A 25,088-nucleotide genomic window follows, 5' to 3' on the forward strand; every position below is an offset into this window, starting at 1 on the left:
AGTCTAATTCTGTTATGATATTCTTTTCCAATGCTTGGACGAGTGGATCATTTGGAAGAGTTATTACTTCTTCCTTTGATGTGAGCATTGTGTTGCATGTATCATCCTCCCTTTCTTCAAAAAGATTCGACTTCGAATCTGAAACATTAAAGGGAGCAACATTAGAATCGTTTAATAATTCATTCACATTATACTTACCGAATAAATATGCTTTGAGTCTTCTAGACTTTGTTCTTCTAATAGGTTCGAGTAGAAACATTAGTCCAAAGAAACATGTATTATGGACCCTGGTGCATGTATCAGAAGCTTGCATGAGTAAGAGAATCTTGAATGAAATCCCATTGAATTGAGTCAAAGGGTTTCTCAAGGTTAACCTTAATTGCCATCCAACGTTGCTTACCTTTCAAGCATCATATTGAGTGGACAACTTCCTGATTGATAATTATATTTTTCGTAATAAAGAGATCGACACTAAAGCTTTTTTTTTGTTAAGAGAGGCATAACGATATTTAGATGCCGAGCAATGATACTGGTTGAGTTTATACATGACCATACAGTGACTGATGGGTCAAAAATTAGACAAAGCCACTGAAACATCAATCTTAGGAAAAATAACCAGAATATTTTTATTTATATTCAATTCGATGTCACCACCAACAAAGACTTTTTGTATCATATTAGAAACTGAGTTGGCAACCACATGCCACTTCTTTTGAAAGATTTTAACATGGAGGCAATTATGTCTAAGAGCTTTCAAAGGTTTCATATAAAAAAGGACCTTACGAGTTTCTGTATATAGAGGATATATTTGAATGTGGTAGATAAATTTTGTCAATGCAAAGTTTATTTGAGTAATCTGATGCTGCTGAGGAGAAAGGTTGTTTGTTGGTTGTAATGATGTAGGAAATGACTAAGGAATAATTCATTTTCCGAGACAACTTGATTTACTAGGGCGTAAGGAAAAAAAAAGACGACAATGTGGAACAAATTTTCTTGCAAGCCTGAAGCAGCAGCTGACGTCACTTAGCCAGCTAAAACTCACCTTGGCAAGAAAAGTTTTTCCTTAGGCCCTAACAAATCAAGTTGTCTCGACAAATGAATTCTTCCTTAGTCATTTCCTGCATCATCACACCTAACAAACAACCTTTCCCCTCAGCAGCATCAGATTACCTAAATAAAGTTTATCTTGGCAAAACTTATCCATCACATGCAAATATGTCCTAAATGCAACTATATACAACTAAAATTCTATGACAAATGGCTTTCAGACAAACAATAACCCAGGTAAAAAGACCTAAAATGTAGTCTTTTTATAGAGTTATCAGATACGATGAGAGGAAATCTGCATGTGTATGGCCTTCACAAGTATAAATGGAGTGAAAGAATTGAGCGATCCATTTTGAAGTTCGTCTTCATCGTTGCACTACTCCCCATAAGCAAGTTTAAGGGTCAAGAGTTTTTTTGCTGCTTTCTTTGTAACACTTTCTTGTGAAAGTAATTTTTGTTTCTGTCTCCCTACACAACCTAATCCAATCGTGATTTTTGTTTCCATAACTTTTCCTCATAGTCAAGAAGATGCTCAAGCTCTTTGAGAAGCTCAACTTCAAGATTAATTAGGAATTTGGAGTGGTTTCGATTAAAAATCTTGTAAACAGCCCTAAATCTTGCCATTATTGTCTTCTTCCTCAAACCAATAGAGCCAAAAATTGACTTGTTCCAGACATTAGCCGTTGAAGTGAAGTTGGAGATAGATTCAGAGAGTGAAGTCAATGGGGTCCAATTGTCTTTTACATTCGACCAAAGTACTCATACTACGACCATCCCGAGAAATACCTGAATTGTCTTTAAATGTAATTCATTCCAGTGATTATTGCACGAGACTCGATCAAGTCGAGCATGAGATAGACCGCGATTCAAAGTACATTTTGGACCTTGGAATCCCATATCACAAAGGCCATAATCATAAATAAAATCTTGTAAGTCCTTGCTTGGTCGTATGGAACCAACAAAACTAAGTCTATCAGACATGGACATGGTAACGTTGAAGTCACCCATGATGATCCAATGAGTAGAGGTGACAATGAAATATACGTGAGGCCATAACCGCTTGCGTTTTGAGGCATTCAGACTTGCATAGACAAAAGTAGCCAAAGTATATAACCTATTGTTAGCATGCGAGAGTCTACACTGGATGAATTGGAAGTGGTTCAGTAGTACTTCATCCTGCGCATAGGGATGGGCATGGGTCGGGTTGGGTCGGGTTTTTTGTCCACCCGACCCGACCCGAGAAGAAGGGGACCTCCACCCGTGACCCGACCTGACGGAATTTGATTTTTCATCCGACCGGTCCCGATTTAATTTTTTATTTATTAAACCCCAATCCGATCCGATCCGACCCGATTTATTTTATTTAAATAAAAATCGATCCGAAGTTTTGTAAATCTAAAGATGCAGTTGAAAACATGACAAACAGAAGACTGTCAAAGAAATATAAAGATGATATAATAAGCCGGGAAGATGGAACAGTTTCTGATGACGAAACAAAAACTGAACCAGGTAGGAGGAAGGAAATGGATGATAGAAAAGTTAATTAATTCAAGCAACAGAACTATGACGGTACTGAAGATGTGAAACACAGAAAAATGAGCGGCAAGACAAGGCATCAGGTGGAAGGAGGATTTGTGATGCAAAGAAACCATATTAACTCTCTGGCAGTGGCAATAGAAGACAAAGGTGTCAATACAGAAGCCAATAATTGTACACAGTGCACAGACCATTTCAAAGTTAAAGAAGCTGACAAGATCAAACAGAATATGAACATGTATGTCAAGGAACCGAAGAAAGCTGAACTCTAAAGCTAGAGGCTCATAAGTCATGTCGAACTTGAACTATGTTTGGCCTAGAATCCATGTTTGGCCTAGAGGCTTGTTACAATGACGGAATGGTGCTATGCTCTCTATCCCGATCAAATCTAACAGACTAACACCTAACACCTAACAACTCAACATGGAAACAATTTTCGATCTTCCTGCATTTTTTATCTAAACAGGTAAAGACTTTTTCGAAAACAAGTTTTAGCAACAAAAGAATATATGAAACTCACAAGAATATATCATCCAAAGCTCTCTGACTAAACCTCTAATTTTAGCGCCAAATATTGAAAAAGAAAATCAACTTGCTGCTGAAACAAGAGCAAATCAATGGAATAAGCTGGTGAAATGCTTAAATTGACGTGCAATCAACTGAAATGCCAAAACAATATGACACCATTAAGAGAAACCTTAGTTTTTTTCTTCTTTTAAATGAAAAAACAGCCTTGGATGCTACAACTAAACATTTTCAACCTCTCCCCTTTCCAAAAAATAAACGGAAAAAAAGAGAACACGAAGAATGTTCTCTAATTCCAGGTCAGCAAATATACAGAGAGATCCTCATAATCCCATCAGAGAAAAGGCAAAGGGAATCAAAATACATAACATTCAAGACAAATAAGAAACCCAAACCCCTAAAAATTACACAGCCTAAGAAGAATAGTAACCTGTGGGGGAACTTCAAAAAGAAAACCAGCAAAGGATTAAGAAACAGAGGCTTGTATCAGTCCAAAGCCTTGAATTTCTCTCTGTGTTCAAAATTTCCAAAAACCAAAAATGCTAAATTAACAGATGTTGATGGAGAGCCCGAGCTCTCTCTTTCCAAAAACAGAGAGAAATACAGTCCTACGCAGATATCAAATACCTTAAGGCTGAAGTAGATAAATCGGAAAGGGAGTCGTTGCGTCAGCGTCGGAAAGCGAGTCGCTGCGTCTGCGTCGGTGGTCTGATCTCTGTGTTAAGAGTTTAAAGTTCAAAGCGTTGAAGACTTGAAGCCTGAAGGAGATGCAGATGCTCGGGTAGGAATAAGGGCCTGTTTGGATCAATGATTTTAGGTATTCTTGGGAATGTTATTCTTACACACCCTTTAGGTATTCTTTTATTCTCTTGTGCTCATGGTTAAAATATCATTCTTTTTCTCATTTATTTCTGTGATATCTTCTTCTCCCCGTGAGAGCTTGTCTCCCTCTACAAAAAAATTCATCGTTCTCCTTTCTTCTCCTCTCCCTTTCTTTACAATGTTTTATTTATTAAATTTTTTCATAAAAATAATTTCGGATAAGGATTTATCTTAATTAAGTATTGTTTGATCGAACCCATTTTTTCAAAAAAATGCTTTCGGATTAGAGTTCAGAGATACATTTCTCCCGGTAGTTCAGCTCCATAACCAAAAGGTTATGCTTCGAAAAAGCCCTAAGCTTTGTTTTCGTATATCTCTAGTTTCTCGTTTTTCATGATGATCTGTTGATTTGGCTAATCATCTTTTTTATTTGAAAGGGTTTCTCCTCATTGCTGTATCGTTTTAATCTATTCCCTAACTTTTCATTGTATTGGATTTTTGTTTTAGTGTTTCGTGTTATCATGTAATAATCTGCTGAAAGTGAAGTTCATTTTTTTTGTAGGTTGTAACAATGGCTTTCTTAAGTAAAATTGGGAATATGCTTAGGCAGGCCTCGACCACACATATCAATTCTCAGTTTTCTACTTCAAGTCCCAGCCTTTTTCAAGTGTTTCGGTGCATGTCAAACTCACCGAGCTCGAAAGTTGAAAGTTTTTGTCGGAGGTGCGCGTCCAGCTTTTGTTTATACTTTTGGAGCAAACTGTTTTTTGTTACCTTTTTTTAGGGTTTCTTATTGATTTTTTTATTACAGGTGTTTCATATCAAACGGATGACCAAGGTCTGAGAGAGGCTTTCAGCCAATATGGTGAAGTTGTTGAAGGTATGCTCTGATGAATGTATTTGCTAATTTCAGTTTGTAATTGCTAGTTAACACTATGGAAGGGATTTAAAAGTTCCTCGAGATGCTTAAATATTTTCCTCTACATGTCGAGTGTGTCATGTTGGTTCATGTTTTTGAGTATAATGGCATGTCCCGTGAAGATTTAGATGCCACCTTTGATATGTTTTCATAATGAATGAAAGTTTTAAACTTAAAGTTTGTGTGGGCTTGTGCATATGGTGTACTCACTTTGAGTATTGTTATGATGATAGGAAGGTTAGGGTTTGATAGTGTTGATTTGGGGGAAATCGCGAAGGGAAGAGTTGGGAAGAAACAGCAGAAATTGGGGGAGACTCGAAGGAAATTAGGGATTTCTCTGGAAGGCTAGGGATCGAGATACCTGAAGAATTGGGAATTGAAGAAATTAGAAGAGTCGGATGAGGCATATGAGGGGTTAATGGATCTATAGGTTAATTCTCTTTTAATTACTGTTGGGCCTTTAAGATGGGGCTTGAGTCTGTTAGAAGAGTCTGGTGATAAAAGGGGGAATGGTGAGTCAGCATAGGTGGTTATTTTGTTTTAGATTCTGTTTGGACAGCTGGTACTGTAGATATATAACTTGTACCAATCCTTTAAGGATTTTTTCATCTTATGAATGAAGAACGTTTTTTATACCTAAAATCTCTCTATTTCTGAAATCCCTAAAATTCTTCTATTTCTGATCCTAAAACATAACAAATTGGTAATCAGAGCTGGTTTTGTGATCCAAAATCAAGTAGTTCAAGCTGGGAAAGACAAGGAAGATGCAGAAGATTGGAACCAGTGAGGTAACAGAACAGACCATGGAGGTGAAAGAGGAATCTTTACCGTCGTGGTGGACCGAGCAGAAAGCTGAGTTGGAAGGAAGGATTCAAACACTAGAAGAAGGAATGACTGAGAACAGGGGGTATTTGCAGAGAATCCTGCAGCTGGTCAATCAAGCAGCTGAGGAGAAGGATTCACCTCAGTCAGTGAAGAACCAACCAACAGCAGTTGAGAAACAGGAAAAAAATGGAGGTAAACAACCCTGTTTGATTACGGTTCTTAACGAGCATGAGAAATATACTTTTCAACCGAATGAACCTGGGATATTAGCTTCTAAACCTGTGGGGTTTACTGGTCATCAAACTGTTAATCCAAAGTTGCAAGAAGAAAATAGGATGGGTAGTTCTAGTGAGACTAAGGGGGAAGGAGATGAATATGTTGATAATAGAAGCTACTCTAAAAACCCTTTTGGGAATACAAATGTTGTGTTACAGAGACCCAAATTGGAGTTACCAATGTTTGATGGTAACAACTCCAGGGGCTGGATTAGGAAATGTCAGAAGTTCTTTAATTTGTTTGGAATTCCAGAGGAGCAAAAACTGGAATTAGCTGCTATGTACTTAGTAGGGAAGGCTGAAACCTGGTTTGATGGTTATATATTGCAGAAATATAGAGTTACTTGGCAGGAATTTGAGGCTGATTTGTGTCACAGATTTGGGGACAGAAACTATTCTGATATTATTGAAGAATTCAATAAGTTGATGCAGAAGGGGAGTGTGGAGGAATATCAAGAAAAATTTGAAGAGCTAAAACCCTATTTACTGCAACAGAACATGCATCTGGAGGAGGCTTATTTTGTGTCCAGCTTCATTAGTGGTCTCAAGGAAGAATTAAAGCACAAGGTGAAGGTGTTAGAGCCAAAGAAGTTATCTGAAGCTTACAGGCAAGCAAAACTTTATGAATTGGCTAATGAGATTGAAGGGAAGAAGTATAAAGTGGCTAACAAAATTTTTTCTTATAATCCCTCAAATATTCAACAGAGCAGTGGGAATAAGGGGTTTTTGCCAAAGACAGCTCCTCCTAATACTAGTAACAAACAGAGTTTATTGGATTACAAAAGAGTCAATAACTTGTGTTTTAAATGTGGGAAAAATTTGCTCCCGGACATCAGTGCAAAGTGAGACAGCTCAACTGTATGGAGGAAGAGGAACCTACTGATTCTGCCGAACAAGAATTAGTAGAAGGAGAGATTAGAGAGGGGGAAGATCAAGCTAAAGAGACTCTGGAAATTTCTATTAATGCTATTACAGGGAATGTGGGGCATACTACCCTGAGAATCCAAGGTTTTATCAGGGGAAAACCTATTAATGTGCTAATTGATAGTGGCAGCACCCATAGTTTTGTAACTCCTAAATGGGCCAAGGAAGGGGTTAAATTAGTACATACCCAACCATTAGTCATCACAGTAGCTAATGGGGAGAAGCTGTTCAGTACTGCTAGGAGTAATAAGGTGAGCTGGAAGATGCAAGGCTATGATTTTCAGCATGACTTTAGAGTATTAGCTTTGGGAGGTAGTGATATGGTTTTGGGGGTGGATTGGATGGAAGAATTCAGCCCTATAATGATGGATTTTAAAACTAAAACTATCAGTTTTGAGAAGAATGGAGAAACTGTAGTTATTAAAGGGTCTCAGAAGCTACCATTAATCAGATCTATCACAGGTGAAAAATTACAGAAGTTAGCAGAAAAGGACACTGAATTGAATGGAGAGATTTATTTGTTAAGTGCTGAAGTAGAAGGCAGTGAAATTCCTTTACCACTAGAAGACCTACTAGAAGAGTTTAAAGAAGTTTTTGAAGAACCAAGAGGAATGCCTCCTAGTAGACAACATGATCATGCAATTGTCCTTAAATAGGGAACACAACCAGTAAACCTTAGACCTTATAAATTTGCTCATCATCATAAGGCGGAAGTTGAGAAACAGATTACTGAAATGATGTCCTCTTCTATTATTCAGGTGAGTAAAAGTCCTTTTGCTTCTCCATGTTTACTTATTAAAAAGAAAGATGGAACTTGGAGATTTTGTGTGGATTATAGGAAACTTAATTCTGCTACAGTTAAAAATAAGTTTCCTATTCCTATAGTGGAGGATTTTTTAGATGAATTGAATGGGGCTGCTTTCTTCTTAAAAATTGATTTGAGGTCAGGATATTGGCAAATTAGAATCAAGGAGGAAGATATTTACAAGACTGCTTTTAAGACTCATCAAGGACACTATGAGTTTAAAGTAATGCCATTTGGTCTTACTAATGCTCCAGCTACTTTTCAGGCTTTAATGAATGATTTGTTTGGAGCATATCTAAGGAAATTTGTTCTTGTATTTTTTGATGATATCTTGGTTTACAGTCCTAGCTTGGCACAGCATAAACAGCACCTAAGAACAGTGTTGGAGGTGCTGCTGGAAAACAAGTTATATGCTAAAAGAAGTAAGTGCTTCTTTGGACAGCAGCAAGTGGAATATCTAGGGCATTTAATATCAACTGATGGGGTGGCTACAGATCCTACAAAAATTAAAGCCATGCAGCAGTGGCCTTTGCCTAAAAATCTGAAAGCCTTAAGAGGATTTTTGGGTTTAACTGGATACTACAGAAAATTCATCAGAGGATATGGGGAACTGAGTAAGCCTTTAACAAATATGTTGAAAAAGGATGGGTTTTATTGGTCTCAAGAAGCTATTACAGCCTTTGAAAGGTTAAAGGAAGTTATGTGTAATGCTCCAGTTTTGGCTTTGCCTAATTTTGAGCAGAATTTTTTTTTGGAAACTGATGCGAGTTCTAAAGGGATTGGGGCTGTTCTTTCTCAAGTAGGAAGACCTATAGCCTATTTGAGTAAAGCTTTGGGTCCTAAACATGCAGATCTATCCATTTATGAAAAGGAGTATTTGGCCATTTTGATGGCAGTTTCACATTGGAGGCATTATCTAGAGAGTGGTTCTTTTGTCATTAAAACAGATCATGAGTCCTTGAAACATTTACTTGATCAGAAGTTAACTACAACTATTCAGAGGAAAGGGCTTACAAAGTTATTGGGGTTGGATTATATTATTCAGTACAGGAAGGGTAAGTCTAATAAAGCTGCAGATGCACTCTCTAGACAACAAATGGATTCTGGTGAATTTGATCAAATGGGAGTTACTTTTATAACTCCTACTTGGTTACAAGATATTGAAAAGAGTTATGAAGAAGATGCTCTAGCTCAAGAAAATAAACCTATTCTGGTTATTAATCCAGATCAATTACAGGACTGGAAATTACTGAAGGGAGTCTTGTATTTCAAAAATAGGATTTATGTGGGCAGCAAAGGGAATTTGAGGCAGAATATAATTGTGGCTTTGCATGATTCACCACAAGGAGGTCACTCAGGAATTCAAGCTACTTATCAGAAAATTAAGTCTTATTTTTTCTGGCCAAGGATGAAAATTCAAGTTCAGTAGCATATACAGCAGTGTGATATTTGTCAGAGGACTAAAATAGAACATATTTCTAAGCCAGGGTTGTTACAGCCTATTGCAATCCCAAACAATGCTTGGGAAGTGATTACAATGGACTTCATTGAAGGATTGCCACCTTCAACAAAGTATAATTGCATTTTAGTGGTGATTGATAAATTCACTAAATATGCTCATTTTATGCCACTATCTCATCCCTATACAGTAGTGGAGGTTGCTAGAGTTTATCTTGATCAGGTTTACAAATTACATGGTCCTCCTAAGGTGGCTATTTCTGATAGGGACAAGTCTTTTACTAGTCTGTTTTGGCAAGAATTAATGAAGCAATTGGGGTCAACTACATTATTTAGTACTGCCTATCATTCTGAGACAGATGGCCAGACAGAGAGGTTGAATCAGTGCTTGGAGCAGTATTTGAGGTGTATGTGTTTCTTGAAACCAAAGACTTGGTCCAAATGGTTAGCTCAGGTTGAGTGGTGGTACAATACTAACTACCACTCTGCTCTACAGATGACACCATTTGAAGCTTTATATGGGTATAAAGCCCCTAATGTGACATGGACAACAGAATCTAGGGTGGAAGCAGTGAAAGATGTCATGAAACATAGGGAACAGTTAAATTTACTACTACGAGAGCAATTACTTAAAGCTTCTAACAGAATGAAGCAGATGAGTGACAAGCATAGAACAGACAGGGAGTTTCAAATTGGAGATGAAGTTTACCTGAAGCTTCAACCATATAGACAAACATCACTGGCCCTCAGAAGAAATTTGAAGCTTGCTGCTCGTTATTTTGGACCCTACAAGATACAAAACAAAATTGGTCAAGTTGCTTATAAACTAGAGTTGCCAGCAAATTCGAAGATCCATCCAGTTTTTCACGTGAGTTTACTTAAAAAGACAGTAGGGAACAAAGGACTTATCTCGATCGATCCTCCAAAGGTCGCGCCGGATGGACAATTGAAGATTTACCCAACCCTTGTTTTGGATCAGCGAGTGATTACAAGACAGAATCAGGCAGTCATTCAACTGCTCATTTAGTGGACGAATATGGGAGAGACAGAGGCAACTTGGGAGGATTATACAGTTTTAAGACAACAATTTCCTCAGTTTGATCCTTGGGGACAAGAATCATCTGGAGAAGGGGGTATTGTTATGATGACAGGAAGGTTAGGGTTTGATAGTGTTGATTTGGGGGAAATCGCAAAGGGAAGAGTTGGGAAGAAACAGCAGAAATTGGGGGAGACTCGAAGGAAATTAGGGATTTCTCTGGAAGGCTAGGGATCGATATACCTGAAGAATTGGGAATTGAAGAAATTAGAAGAGTCGGATGAGGCATATGAGGGGTTAATGGATCTATAGGTTAATTCTCTTTTAATTACTGTTGGGCCTTTAAGATGGGGCTTGAGTCTGTTAGAAGAGTCTGGTGATAAAAGAGGGAATGGTGAGTCAGCATAGGTGGTTATTTTGTTTTAGATTCTGTTTGGACAGCTGGTACTGTAGATATATAACTTGTACCAATCCTTTAAGGATTTTTTCATCTTATGAATGAAGAACGTTTTCTATACCTAAAATCTCTCTATTTCTGAAATCCCTAAAATTCTTCTATTTCCGATCCTAAAACATAACAGTCGTGTTGGTTCATGTTTTTGAGTATAATGGCATGTCCCGTGAAGATTTAGATGCCACCTTTGATATGTTTTCATAATGAATGAAAGTTTTAAACTTAAAGTTTGTGTGGGCTTGTGCATATGGTGTACTCACTTTGAGTTTGCAGTCAATCTTTTTTCATGTCCACTGCTTTTATATGTGTAAAATAGCTGATTAATTTGATATGTTATTGTAGCAAGAGTAATTGTGGACCGAGAAACGGGCAGGTCTAGAGGATTTGGCTTCGTCACGTACAACAGTACTGAGGATGCTTCCAGCGCAATACAGGCCTTGGATGGACAGGTAATATAAGACATCTAAGTATCTATTGTTTGAAGAATTTGTTTATTCCTTTCATATTGGCTGTCTTGGAATATCCGCTGGTTTCTTCTGTTTAAGTAAACCTCATAGAATGCTAATAATGTATTTTATAACGAGCATATATGCTTAAACCTTTGTACAAAGAGATAAAAATTAGAATATGATGCATGCAATTTCTGTTTTGTAATCCTATTGGGCCTTTTCTTCGTATGTTGATCTGCAACTATTGTAAAAGCTTTTGCATTGTGTTGGCTGCAAATTGCATCTAGGCCTATGTCAAATGCTTGGTATTTAAGATTCCAACTGTGGTGAACTATGTAGATTTGGAATTATTGCATCGCAAATTAATTTATGCTACTCGTGTTCACTATCAGCATCTTGAAACACAGTATCTCCTCTGTCAGGGCCTCAATCTTCATGTTATAACTCGTTTTTCCTTGGCAACGTATGGGGTTCACTTTCATGTCTGCTAGTAATTCTTACTATGAAGTACAAGTTCCACATTAGTTTTCTCAATCGCCTCAACTTACAAATAATTTACATTACTTGAAAAAAAAATATGTTATGTAGGCCTTAATTTGTGCATGTATGTATAAATAATTGATTTAGCATGCATGATGTTTTATCATCATAATATTCTTGGTTAATCTGTTTGGTATAGATAAGGGTGAAAACAATAGTTCTATCTTTGCCTACCCTGTTTGATTTTTCAGATGCTTAACATAGCAGCATTGGTTCTTATATTTGTGTTAGTTATTTGTGGGATTTTTTTGTCTTTCTTGTTGTAGGCTCTCCATGGCTGTCAAATAAGAGTGAACTATGCAGCTGAGAGACCTCCTCGTAACTTTGGAGGCGACGGTGGCTACGGTGGTGGTGGTGGCTACAATAGAAATGTCAGTCCCTCATCTGGAAGTTATGGAGGTAATGCTGGATATGTGGTGGTAACTACGGAGGGAAAGGAAATTATGGTGGTTTTGATCAATCTTCTGCAACCAATTTCGATGGTGGGAATTTCAATTCTGCTGCTGTTGCTGGTGACTTTGCCACCGGAGGTCCTGCTGGATATGGAAGCCAGAATATGGGATTTGATGGTAGTGATCAATTCGGTAGTGCTGAAGATGGCTTCAAGGAGGGAGGAGAAGCATTCGACTCAAACGAGCTAATGAATGAGAACTTCCGGCACAACGACGATGAGAATAGAAGTGATTTCGCCAAAAGGGCATGAAGCAATTCTGTGTCAAGTAAATTGTTTGGTTATTTAGTTATGGTCGTTACTTTCTGGGAAACTAATTTTTATGTTATTTGAGTTCGAATAATCTTACTTATTTGAATTATGTTTTTGTAATATAAATTCATTCGATACATAATAATGATAAAGTATGCGGAATTAAGTATAAATATAAAATATAAATAAATAAATAAATTATTGTATATAGAAAATATAATAAATGTTATATCTTAGATAACAAAAATAATTTACATCTTTTTATTATTATGAAATATATATGAAGAATTTTCACAATGTAAACATTTAGTTAAATGTTGATGTAAAATTTTAATATACTTTTACATAAATTATGTAAAATTTAATATTAATTAAAATTAAAATAATACATGATATATTTAAATACTCAAGTAATATATTATCAACAAATAAAATTTTTATATAAATAATTTTTATTTAAATATTTAGAATTTCACTTGTTAAAAAATATAGAACAAGGACAATTTGGTAAAATATACATTCCAGTAATCTTTTATTCCTTCAACCAAACACTGTAATCTTACATTCTTGTCAAACCAACCAAACACAGTAATGTAACATTCCTAGTAATCCTATTCCCTGGTAATCTTTTATTCCCACTGGTAATCTTACATTCTCACTGGTGATCTTACATTCCGTGAACCAAACGCACCCTAAAGGGTTAGGGAAAGTAAAAAAAATATGCATTAACTATCTGGGTCGGGTAGGATTATTTTAGTCTCAAACCCGACTCTGACCTAAATCCGAATATATTTAATATAAAATCCAACTCGATCCGATACGAATTCGAAATTTTTAAAATAAATTTGACCCGATCGGTTCGGGTCGAAATCTGTCGGATTCGGATTCTATGCCCATCGCACATCATAAAAGCAACAAAGTTAAATTTCACCTGAAAACCCAACAACTTCAATACAACGAGAATGCATAAACCCGATAGAAGAAATAAAGGCATCAACTCTACAGCTACTTATTTGTGTTTCAAAATAAACAACGAAATACAATCGAAGTTGTTTCAAGTATTGGCATACGACCATTTGAAAACGACGGTGGCTTCAACCCTGGACATTCCAACTTAAAATCTTAAAATTCATAATCAGAATGATTAATAGAAGGGGAAAAAACCTAATTAAACTTCTATGGCTTCCGCATGAATGTCCACGACCTCTGTGTGCATGGGGCATGCGGGTTGTTCATGATAATTAGCATCCAAAGACTTTGTCAATACACCTTTTCGTCGCCTTTTCGTCCTACTAGGATTCAAACTCCTAAAAATAGGATAGAATTTTGTTAGGATTCAAACTCCTAAAAATAGGATAGTGTTCTACTATTATTTAAACTCCTAAAGATAGGATCCACATGCATTATAAATAGTCATTGTAACTCACTATTGTAACACATTCCGAGGAGGATATACGAAATACCAAGCAAAAAATTACAAGCAACTCGTAGCCATTTTTCGAAGCATTTATATTTTGAAAGACAACTGGAAATTACGTAGTACCGAAAGGACGGTTCAAGGGTGCTAATCCTTCCTTTACTGTAACCGACTCCCGAACCCGACACATCTTTGGAAAGACGCAGATCAGGTAAGAAATAGTGTATCCGATCAACCCATTTGTTTTAAATAAATGATAGGTGGTGACTCCAATCCACATTTTTCAAGTCAAAGCCTAATTCCGAGGCCCAACCGAATGACGGTTGCGACAGCTTGGCGACTCCGTTGGGGATACATGTAAGTGAGTCAGGCTAAGGTAATTTCCAGTTGTCTTTTTAATGAAAAGGGTAAGTTTAAATTTTAAGGTAACATTTCGATCCATATTACTTACTTTTGATTATATTTTTGAGTAAATAGTTGTACTGACCGTTTTTTAATGATTTCAGCCTTTAAAGATTTTTTATCTAAGGCTCTAAACCCGAGCTCCAAACCCTGCTTTAAGTGGGGGGTGAAAGCGATGCCTTCGTGTGAATTTATTCACCGTGCGGGCCTAGCAAGTAGCCTTCGGGATTCATATACCTTATGTCTTCTTGTGAATTTATTCACCGTGCGGGCATAAGGGAATGTGTCCCCTCGAGTTTAACTTAGTCCACACAAGCCTGTGATGGGTTTAGGACTAAGGATCTGGCAAGCCAAAGGGGGCAGCGACAAGGAGAACTCGGGTACCGTTTTTAGAACCTAAACTGGGAGACCATGGAGAATTAGAGCCTACCCCAAAACCACCTTTCCAAAACCTAGGATATTTTTACCTTAACCATGTCTTTTTTTTTCCTTTCGTCATTTATTTATTTATTTATTTATTTTACTAACATTTCTGCCTTTGTGTTTGTTTTTTTAGCATTTGCATCATAACAAGAGGATATTGATCCTTAAAAAGCGTTTGTTACACACAAACTAATCTAAATTAATGGACAAAGGTGTTGTAATACAAGAGATTAAGAACGCCGAGGCACGACTATGGTCCGAGATGACTCAGAAAGAGAAGGGAGACAGTCTTCAGGGGAACTACGTGTCAGAGCTGGTTAGTTATGCCTCTGTCAGCCTGAAACAGAATGATGTCCAAGAGTTGCAAAAATATTTGGGACAGTTGAAAGAATGACAGAAAGCAGAAGTTCAGCCAACGATATGGTGATATTGCCCTCTTACTTCATGTCAAGACTGATGAGCCCCTGCTCCGAGCACTGATTCAATTCTGGAACCCGGGATATAGTTGCTTCACCTTTAACCGGGAGGACATGGTGCCCACTATCGAAGAGTATACCACACTACTGCACTGCGAAAGCATCATACTAGAGAAGGCATATATCAAACATATCAAGGGTCAACCTTTAAAGAACGGACTGGCCAAGATTGCAGGGGTTGATGAAAAGTGGGTGACTGATCGACTCCGACTCAAAGGTAGCGGGGAAATAATCGAGTGGATCCATATAAAGCAACTAATGAAGAACCACCCTGATGAATGGAAGACTATAGATCTTTTTGCAATGGGTCTGTACGGTTTGATTATCTTTCCGAAGACCTTGGGGTGCATCGACGCAGCCGTAGTAGAACTATTTGAATAACTTCCAAGGTGAGTCAACCCAACGCCGACCATCTTAGCCGAGACCTTTCGGTCTCTTAATCATTGCAGAAGAACTGGTGGAGGAAGGTTGATTGGATGTGTTTAGCTCCTTCAAGTCTGGATTCACAACCACTTCTGGAAGACTAACGAGGTTGCCTACCGCCGATGCAGCACTACCTATTCATCATTGGGATAGTTCATCACTATGAAATGGCATGAAGGCGCTTCTAAGGAAGAATGGATGAAGGTCTTCACTCATCTTCAGGACCAGGATATTACTTGGAGAGCCCCCTGGTTATTCCTCAGTGATGTTCTTTTCTGATTTGGGGATTCTGACACTATGACCTTACTTAGACTTTGGGGTGCAGTTGGGTATGCTCCGTTGTTGGCACTTAGACAGTATGGGGCATGTCAGTTTATCCCAGCAACATACGGATTATCTACATCAGAGTTTGTGTATCAAGGTGACAGTTATAAGAAGAGGATCAAAGAGGCAGCCGAGTCATGGAAGAAAGTATCCCGGATGGATGTCGTTGCTGCCAGAGATATGCTTACTCCGGATTATATGGAGTGGCGAAGATTGAGAAAGAATGATAGCATCCCGATGCCAGACTATGAAGACACCCAAACCATGGAGGAACATCTCAGGCCTGTCCCTTATGGACTTGAGATAGCCAAAACAGAGTTTGAAGCTGTGAACAATGAGCTGGGGAAGAGTATAAAGGAACTTGAGGCTGAACGCTATCAGTGGAATCTAGATGCCGGCTCTCAGAAAGATCGAGCAGACAAACTAGAAAGAGAACAAAAAAGAGTCCGTTTAGAGCTCGAAGACTTGAGAAAGGGGTATCAAGATAAAGTCAAGAATAACTCCAAGTTGAAAGTGGCTTCTAAATACTGGAATGAGAGAGCTTGGAAGGAACAGATGAAGACTGCCCAGAGGCACTTAGCAGGCAGTCAGCATCAAAACCAATGCTTGAGAATCTGGATGGCTGATCTGGAGAAACAACATGAGAGAGATGGCAAAACAATAGCTGAGTTAGAAGCTATTGTAGATGGGTTCAAGAAGCAAGCAAGCAAGCTTCAGATAGTGCCCTTCGACGGATGTTTACAGTGGCGTTTCCGTTGGGAGCAAGCACAACAAAGGGTGAAGGCCAGAGACGCAGTCATCCGAGACTTCCTAGATCAAGTACAGAAGGCAGCTCGCCATCTACACGGCCTGGCAAGGGAAGCTGGAGTGGTCCAACAAGGCATACAACCAGTGACAGATGAAAACAGAAGACTTGTCAACCTGCTGGAAGCTGTTCGGGGTCTAGAGGATTTAGTCTGAATGTACCTTTGATTGTTTTTATGTCTCTTACAAGATAAAACATTTTTGTCGAAATAAGGATTATTTATAATAATGGACACTTTTATGGATCAATGCCTCGAACATTTCATGCATTTTTTTCATTTTGCGTTGTGCATCTACATTTCATTTTTAAGCATTTTCATAAACATGAAATTTCTTCATGGAGGATTCGATGAAGTGGTTTTAACCACATGACACCACATGGAAGTAATATTGTAACATCAAAAGAAAAACTGAAAACAATACAGTGGGAGCCTGATCAGCTGATTGTAGGACAAAGCCTGCCAGGATGATCTAAGAAAAGAATCCCCATATCCTAAGGGCTACGATGTTAAAGCTGTTAGCTCTTACCACATAAGAATCCCCAAACATTCCTCTGAAAACTGTAAGGCGCTTGCCGAAGAAGGGGGCATGGCATACACCATTTGCACTTAGAGGGTTGTTTTATTTGAACACGTCTTTGATCTTTCATGTTTGCTTAATATTTTAAATGATTGAATTTATGTTGCTTTCTAAGGTGGAGTAATTGAACAAATTTTAATCTTTAGTTCTTCGAATATTAAATAAATTAATGATTCTTTTAATTCTTCAAGAATTATAGATTTTTGATGTATGGAAAGATTAGACCTTTCTTACCCTGTCTCAAACACCAGAATAATATACCTTGATTCTTTGCCCAAAACAACTTGTGGTCATTACCAAAAGACAAAATTTTAACATTACCTCATTTTGAAATTCTTGAACATTGCCTTTATCTTTTTGATACACTCATACCTTTCTTTGAGTCAATAAGATCACACCACTATTTTTTTAGACTCAAAAATAACCTTTTTTACCATTATAACCCAAGGCATTGAGTTGTTCATTTTAACATGAGCATTCTTCTAAAGAACCAACTTGGGGCATCTCGCGGGGAGCCTGAACATTGAGACATCTGGGAAAAAAGAAGAAGAATTCATTCAAAATAATTCTATCATACATTAATTACACTGTTTTCATGTGAATAGAATTAATCTTAAAAATCTATCCCCCTGGGGATACCTCTTCTGTGAAGATTTACATGTATGAAATGATGAACAACTTTCTTTCTTTATCTCTTCACAACAGGAGAAAAAATATATCCCTTGTGTCCCCTTTTGAGCCTGTAGTATTTTTCTTCTAATTCAACCCTAACAAAGGATCACCCTCCACACTGGGGGCAAGGTGGAAGAAATATGCTTACATGAGCGAAGACATTGATTCAGATGAGATACCAAAAGGTGAACCAAATGCCAAGTGCGAAGATTCAATCAGAACAAAAAGGGCAAAAAACAAAAAAGAAAAGAAGCAAAAAAGAAGAAAAAAAAAGAACAAAAATCAAAAAGAAAAAGGGACAAAAAAGCACATGCAAAGATTCCCTAAACACAAATGGTACATCAAGCTTCAAACTATGAGATTGATCAAGAACAATCATTCCCGAATCACTGAATCACTTCACTCGAAGATCATAGAGCATCAAGAGAGAGAAACATTTTGAGCAAGATTGAAGGCATCAGAATGAATTGATCCTTGGTTCAACACCCTGAAACACTTGTTCGGGCCTATTTATCCTTTTCTTTCATAACCATGAACCCTGGCCTACATTACGTGTCTTAAAAGTCCATTCTAATAATACATGGATTTCTAAACAGAAGAGAATATCTTCAGATTTCATCCTGCCCATCAGGGTTAATCTTTGTTTGCAAAAAACAATGTAATTAATGCATGGTATAGAAAAATAACAAAGGGGGTTCAAGACGTAAATCCTGAATAACATCTTGAAACCAAAGGAGGATTCGAGTAGAAAACCTGAAAAGGCGGCTCGAATATAAAAAATTGTGCAACTGAGGCGATCACACAAATTCGTTGATAAGGCATCGCACAATCCAAATATGACTATGAAAGCTGGGAGTCGGAGAACACTTCCAGTAGAGGAGAATTCAATCACCCCATCAAACCTTTGAGCATCAAATGCCAAACCTTTGAGCATTAAATGCCAAACCTTTGACCAAACACAATAACCTTAGACCTTTTTATCTTTTCCTTACTTAACCATTTCCCAAAGATAGCTTTGATCTTGGCACGTGTCAAATAGCTATAATTTATTGAAGGATTAACATTGTAATTAAACATTTGATATCCAATGAACTCTAGTTTTATGATTCGTCTCAATTGTAAAACCGTGAAAGAGACAATATTTTCAAAAATTTTGATTAAACATTTTTCGAAACTCTTTATTGATATTTTCAGAACTTTGAAAATAAAAGAGAAAGAAAAACATTTTTTTTTCAAACAAGACAGTCTCTCTAGAGTGGATCTTGGTAAATGACATGTGACTCTTAGACACAAAACTCATGCTCAGAATCAATGTTGAAGCAAGAAATGAGGAACATTTGGGGCATCTTTGGAGATTCAACATCAAATATTGGGGTATTTTTGGATATTGGGGCATCATTTGGGGATTCAACATCCTAATACAAATTATCAGACCTTTTTCAGGAGATAAAATATAACCAATTCATGTTACATGCATCTTATGCATACATTTTAGAGCATCATATTTATCATTTTCCACATACATAATTTTTTACAGCTTTTAGAGTCAAGTTTCAACTTCAAGACGAAGGATACTCGATTCAAAAGCACCTTTAAAGATTCATGTTGGTTGCTTAACTTAGCAGCAAAAAGCAACACTTCGACCAACTCGACAGATTATAAGTTTCTCTCGAAACAACACAATTTGCTCGAGAGTGGATTTCAACTTCACGACGAAGGATATATAGCTCGAAGCCAAACTTCACAATAAAGGGGTCTCCACGGTTTCAACTTCACGGCGAAGGGAATTGTGTCCACCCACAACATACAATACTTGGATTTCAACTTCACGACGAAGGATATTCAAGTCAAGGCTCAACTTCACAACGAAGTAGCCATCCGTGATTTCAACTCCACGATGGAGGATATCGTGCCACTCGAGACAACACAAGTTCAACTTCACAACGAAGGGATGGCTGGTTGTCAACAAACAACTTCCCAAATTCAGAGCCAATTTCAACTTCACAGCGAAGGATATTGGACTCCAGACAACACAAGTTCAACTTCATGACGAAGGGACCGTTGGTTGTCAACAAACAACTTCTCAATTTCAGAGCCAATTTCAACTTCACAACGAAGGATATTGGACTCCAGACAACGCAAGTTCAACTTCACGACGAAGGGACCGCTGGTTGTCAATAAACAATTTCCCAATTTCAGAGCCAATTTCAACTTCACAACGAAGGATATTGGACTCAAGACAATGCAAGTTCAACTTCATGACGAAGGGACCACTGGTTGTCAATAAACAACTTCTCAATTTCAGAGCCAATTTCAACTTCACAGCGAAGGATATTGGACTCCAGACAACGCAAGTTCAACTTCACGACGAATGGACCACTGGTTGTCAACAAACAACTTCTCAATTTCAGAGCCAATTTCAACTTCACAACGAAGGATATTGGACTCCAAACAACGCAAGTTCATCTTCACGACGAAGGGACCGCTGGTTGTCAACAAACAACTTCCCAATTTCAGAGCCAATTTCAACTTAACAGCGAAGGATAGTGGACTCGAGACAACGCAAATTTAACTTCACGACGAAGGGACCGCTGATTGTCAACAAATAATTTCCCAATTTCAGTGCCAATTTCAACTTCACAACGAAAGATATTGGACTCCAGACAACGCAAGTTCAACTTCACGACGAAGGGACCGCTGGTTGTCAATAAACAAAATCCCAATTTCGGAGCCAATTTCAACTTCACAGCGAAGGATATTGGACTCCAGACAACGCAAGTTCAACTTCACGACGAAGGGACCGCTGGTTGTCAACAAACAACTTCTCAATTTCAGAGCCAATTTCAACTTCACAACGAAGGATATTGTACTCCAGACAACGCAAGTTCAACTTCACGACGAATGGACCGCTGGTTGTCAACAAATAACTTCCCAATTTCAGAGCCAATTTCAACTTCACAGCGAAGGATATTGGACTCGAGACAACGCATGTTCAACTTCACGACGAAGGGACCGCTGGTTGTCAACAAACAATTTCCCAATTTTGGAGCCAATTTTAACTTTACAACAAAGGATATTGGACTCGAGACAACACAAGTTCAACTTCACAACGAAGGGACGACTGGTTGTCAACAAACAATTTCCCGATTCCAGAGCCAATTTCAACTTCACGACGGAGGATATTGGACTCGGAATAATGTTACTTACTTGGATTTCAACTTCACGACGAAGGATATCCAATTCTAGGCTCAACTTCACGATGAAGGGGCCACCCGCGGTTTCAACTTCACGACGAAGGGAATCGTGCACACAAGCATCATCCATCTTTAGATTGGATTTCAACTTCACAACGAGGGATATCCAACCCAAATATGGATTATCTGTCAACAAAGACCTTCGAGTTCGACTACGCTCAGCTCCAAGGCACTTCATTTACAGCATAACTCAAGGCTTGAAGGGTTATCTGCCATCAAAATTATCAAGTTCGATTCCATTCAGCTCGATGACACATCAATCGCACTACTTTTCGGTTGTAGTCGAGGTTTTCAAGTCGAGAAGAGGACCTGGGTTAGCCGTGCCTGAGTGACAAGCAACCATTTTCAAGCAGCATAGCTTAAGTCAAGAAAAAGCTATCTGTCAATGAAGATTTTTGAGTTCGATTCCGATCCAAGGTCTTTAAACCGAGAAGAAGACCGAAGGGCAACGGGAAGCCACGTGCTGATTCAAATTCCGAAATACAGCTTCAATTTCATATCATTTCAAGATGAACTTGACTTCACAATGGAGGAGTCATCCGTAACTCAATTCGACAGGGAGTTATTGAAACATCAGAGTCAATTTTCAACTCCACTGAACGAAAATTGTATCTTTTAATCTTTGTCCTATCCCCGTTACACGACTATGGGCAAAGAGGGGCAGCTGTCAACACACCTTTTCGTCCTACTAGGATTCAAACTCCTAAAAATAGGATAGAATTTTTCTAGGATTCAAACTCCTAAAAATAGGATAGTGTTCTACTATTATTTAAACTCCTAAAGATAGGATCCACAAGCATTATAAATAGTCATTGTAACTCACAATTGTAACACATTCGGAGGAGGATATACGAAATACTAAGCAAAAAATTACAAGCAACTCGTAGCCATTTTTCGAAGCATTTATATTTTGAAAGACAACTGGAAATTACGTAGTACTGAAAGGATGGTTCAAGGGTGCTAATCCTTCCTTGACCGTAACCGACTCCCGAACCCGACACATCTTTGGAAAGACGCAGATCAGGTAAGAAATAGGGTATCCGATCAACCCATTTGTTTTAAATAAATGATCGGTGGCGACTCCAATCCACATTTTTCAAGTCGAAGCCTAATTCCAGGGCCCAACCGAAAGACGGTTGCGACAGACTTTATAACATGTGGGGCTTCAGTTGTAGTTGTCATATCTATATTCGAGGGAATATTATCTTGTTTCTCCTGATGAGGGACGCAAGGGGGATCATGCAATATTCTCTTGCTAGTGATGTTTGGATTATCATTTTCAGTGAGGACGATTGTAGAGTGCTTTGGTTTATCTAGAATTGTAATCCGAAAAGGCATACTGAGATGAAGAGAGGAACTGCTCGACCAGGCTGGGAGAGATCTTGAAATTTTCGGAGTCACATTTGAGACATTCAAAGGCTTCCGAAAACTCAACATTCCTTTACCCTTGTTGTTCTTGGGTGCATTCAGTGACTTATCAAAAACGAATGAAGTTCTGCCCTGTGTTACAACCATGGGGACATGACTGGTGAAGGTATTTTCTTTGCTTAGAGGTGTTACATTGGTATCTTCATCAGTAGCTTAAAAAATGCGTTGGAATCTTGAGCCAGAAACTTTTTAAGTCGAGCCTTTAGCAATCCCATGTTTCTTGTTATTACACCTTTATCTACGTTCAACGATCATCCAGGGACCTTAGGTTTCATTAGGAGGCTTAATGACGTGTGGGAGGTTCCATCTGAATTGGATTTAGATTCTCAGGGTCTTCCGTTGCCTTCTACTTCTTCGGGAAAAAATCCTGAACATGACCATATATTCCACATTAGTAGCATATCATAAGAAAAGATTTTCTACAACTTGAACTCATATAATCATAAGTAATTTCGAGAATAAAGGATTCTTGAGATAAATGCTTACTGCCATTCGCACAAATCGACCCCTACGTCCATATTCAGTATGGTAATCAATTTTGATTAACGATCTGATACTTCTCCAATTTCGATAATAAGGTCTCGCTTATAAAGAGTAACCGGTAAGCCTAGTAGGCGAATCCACACAGTGATCTTGCTGGGAAAGAACTGTGAAGTAGAGAACTCTGGAGACCATGGTTCGACGGTTAGATAGTGACCAAACAATGTCCAAGGTCCACCAAAAAGGGCTTTTAGATAGTGTGGACGTCAATAAAGCGAGATTAGAATGTAATGATTTCAACTTCCATAATATGAAAAGGACGTGAGAGTTTCTAAAGATCTTGAATCCTATTCTTGAGTGTTACAAAACCAATACGGTGACCCAATATTTAAACCAAAATTGTTTGATCGAAACTCTTGTTGGCAATTGCTTGGACTCTATTGGAGAAGCAAAGGATATCAATCCATCAGCGACGATGCGTATCATGTGCCCTTCCAATACTTTGATGTCTTCATCATGAAAGGCAGCATTCATGTCAGCAGTCATAACGTAATTATCACTCATAAGGGTATTCCGAAAGGAGATCGATGTAGGGGTCCCTGTATCCTGAAGCTTTCCCGCCGTATCCTTGTCCATATGATGAGCATCAGAATCAGCAGTCAGCACTGTCCGACGATTCTTCGTCAAATATTTTTGCTTTCTTCAAAAGCCGATCATATTTATTGTCTCCTGATAATTGTGGTAGGGTTTCCATTCCGTCGAATCGTTTTCGCTCTCTTATTTTCTTTAATATTATAAAATTATTAATAAATATATTTTAATAATTAATATTTTATTAAATTATACTAAAATATTATATTATATTATATTAAATATATAAAAAATATAAAAGAAATTTTGAGTATTTATGCTCTTCAATTGGTGTGTGGAATCTAGTGGTTGTGGAACTTAGTAGTGGAGTCATTTTTGTCCCAACATCATTATGCTTATTCTCATGGCAAGATCTACTGATTAACCATTTCTCTGCATCATCCCACTTTGATGAAAAGCTTTCCTTAGGAAGGTTGCCACCATTGAAGCTAGAAACTGACCTACATGGTGTACCAGCAGCTTGTAAAATTTCTCCTTTGTGTTATGACCGAGTTCACTGATTCTCTTGTATTTGATGCCACCATTGGAAATGACTTTTAAAACTGAGATGTCTCCTTTAGATTAAGCTGACAAAGTGGGTCTGGGAAAGGATCAAATGGCTTGTCTTTGCTTTGTCCATCAGCTTTGCCTTGCATGCATCCCTAAGAGTGTCATTTATTGTATACATAATTTCACTTTGTCTTTGTGAAATAATAATATAAAAAAGAAGAGTATTACCACTAATTATCTCAAATATTAAAAAGCAGAAATAGAATCCAATGCTTTACACGCCTACGATTTGATAATGGAAAGGGTAGTCTGAAATAAACAATTCAACTTTGCTTTAGGTGTATCCCAAATAGTGCCAAAACCTTGAAACTTGAATTTATTATTTGATTGTTTCCATATAAATTTAACACTACAATTATTTTTCAAAAGAAAACAAAATAAACCCAAAATTATTATAATATTGTCGGAATGGTCCTCGAGCTTTTTAGGGCTATGGCGGGGAGCGATCCAACTTAATCTTTGAGAAAGGTTGGGCTTTAAAATAAAGAACAAATAAATAGTTTTGGAGTCGTCATCAACCTTTGGGTTAGGTAGGACGAATACCTAAAAATACCTTTTAAAATAATTTTAAGGAAAATAATTTTAAAAGATAAAAATTGATCTACGTTTAATCAGAAATTTGTTTTGAAAAGAGTTTGGGAGTCGATTACGTATGGGGAAGGATTAGCACCCAAACAACGCCCGAAATCAGTTCCTAAGCGATTATACGTCATCTAAACATTGAAATGTGCAAATTCGAATATACATTTAAATTATGATCGCCTTTTAGAAAAATATAAAGGTTATTATTTTGCACGAACAATTCTCGAAAATACCTTCCTTGACAGTTAAGGGGGCATTTCCATGGATTCCCCATACAAAATAATATTGTCCAAAATATATATTAAT

The 25,088-nt window shown here is 37.7% G+C and overlaps 1 pseudogene; it reads left to right on the forward strand.

The window, feature by feature from the left end:
- The first annotated feature begins 4,497 nt into the window (after positions 1-4,497).
- On the forward strand, positions 4,498-12,318 carry LOC120158967 (annotated as a pseudogene).
- The last annotated feature ends 12,770 nt before the right edge of the window (positions 12,319-25,088 follow it).

Source organism: Hibiscus syriacus, unplaced genomic scaffold, assembly GCF_006381635.1.
Source record: "Hibiscus syriacus cultivar Baekdansim isolate YM2019G1 unplaced genomic scaffold, ASM638163v2 tig00111338_pilon, whole genome shotgun sequence".
NCBI lineage: Eukaryota > Viridiplantae > Streptophyta > Magnoliopsida > Malvales > Malvaceae > Hibiscus > Hibiscus syriacus.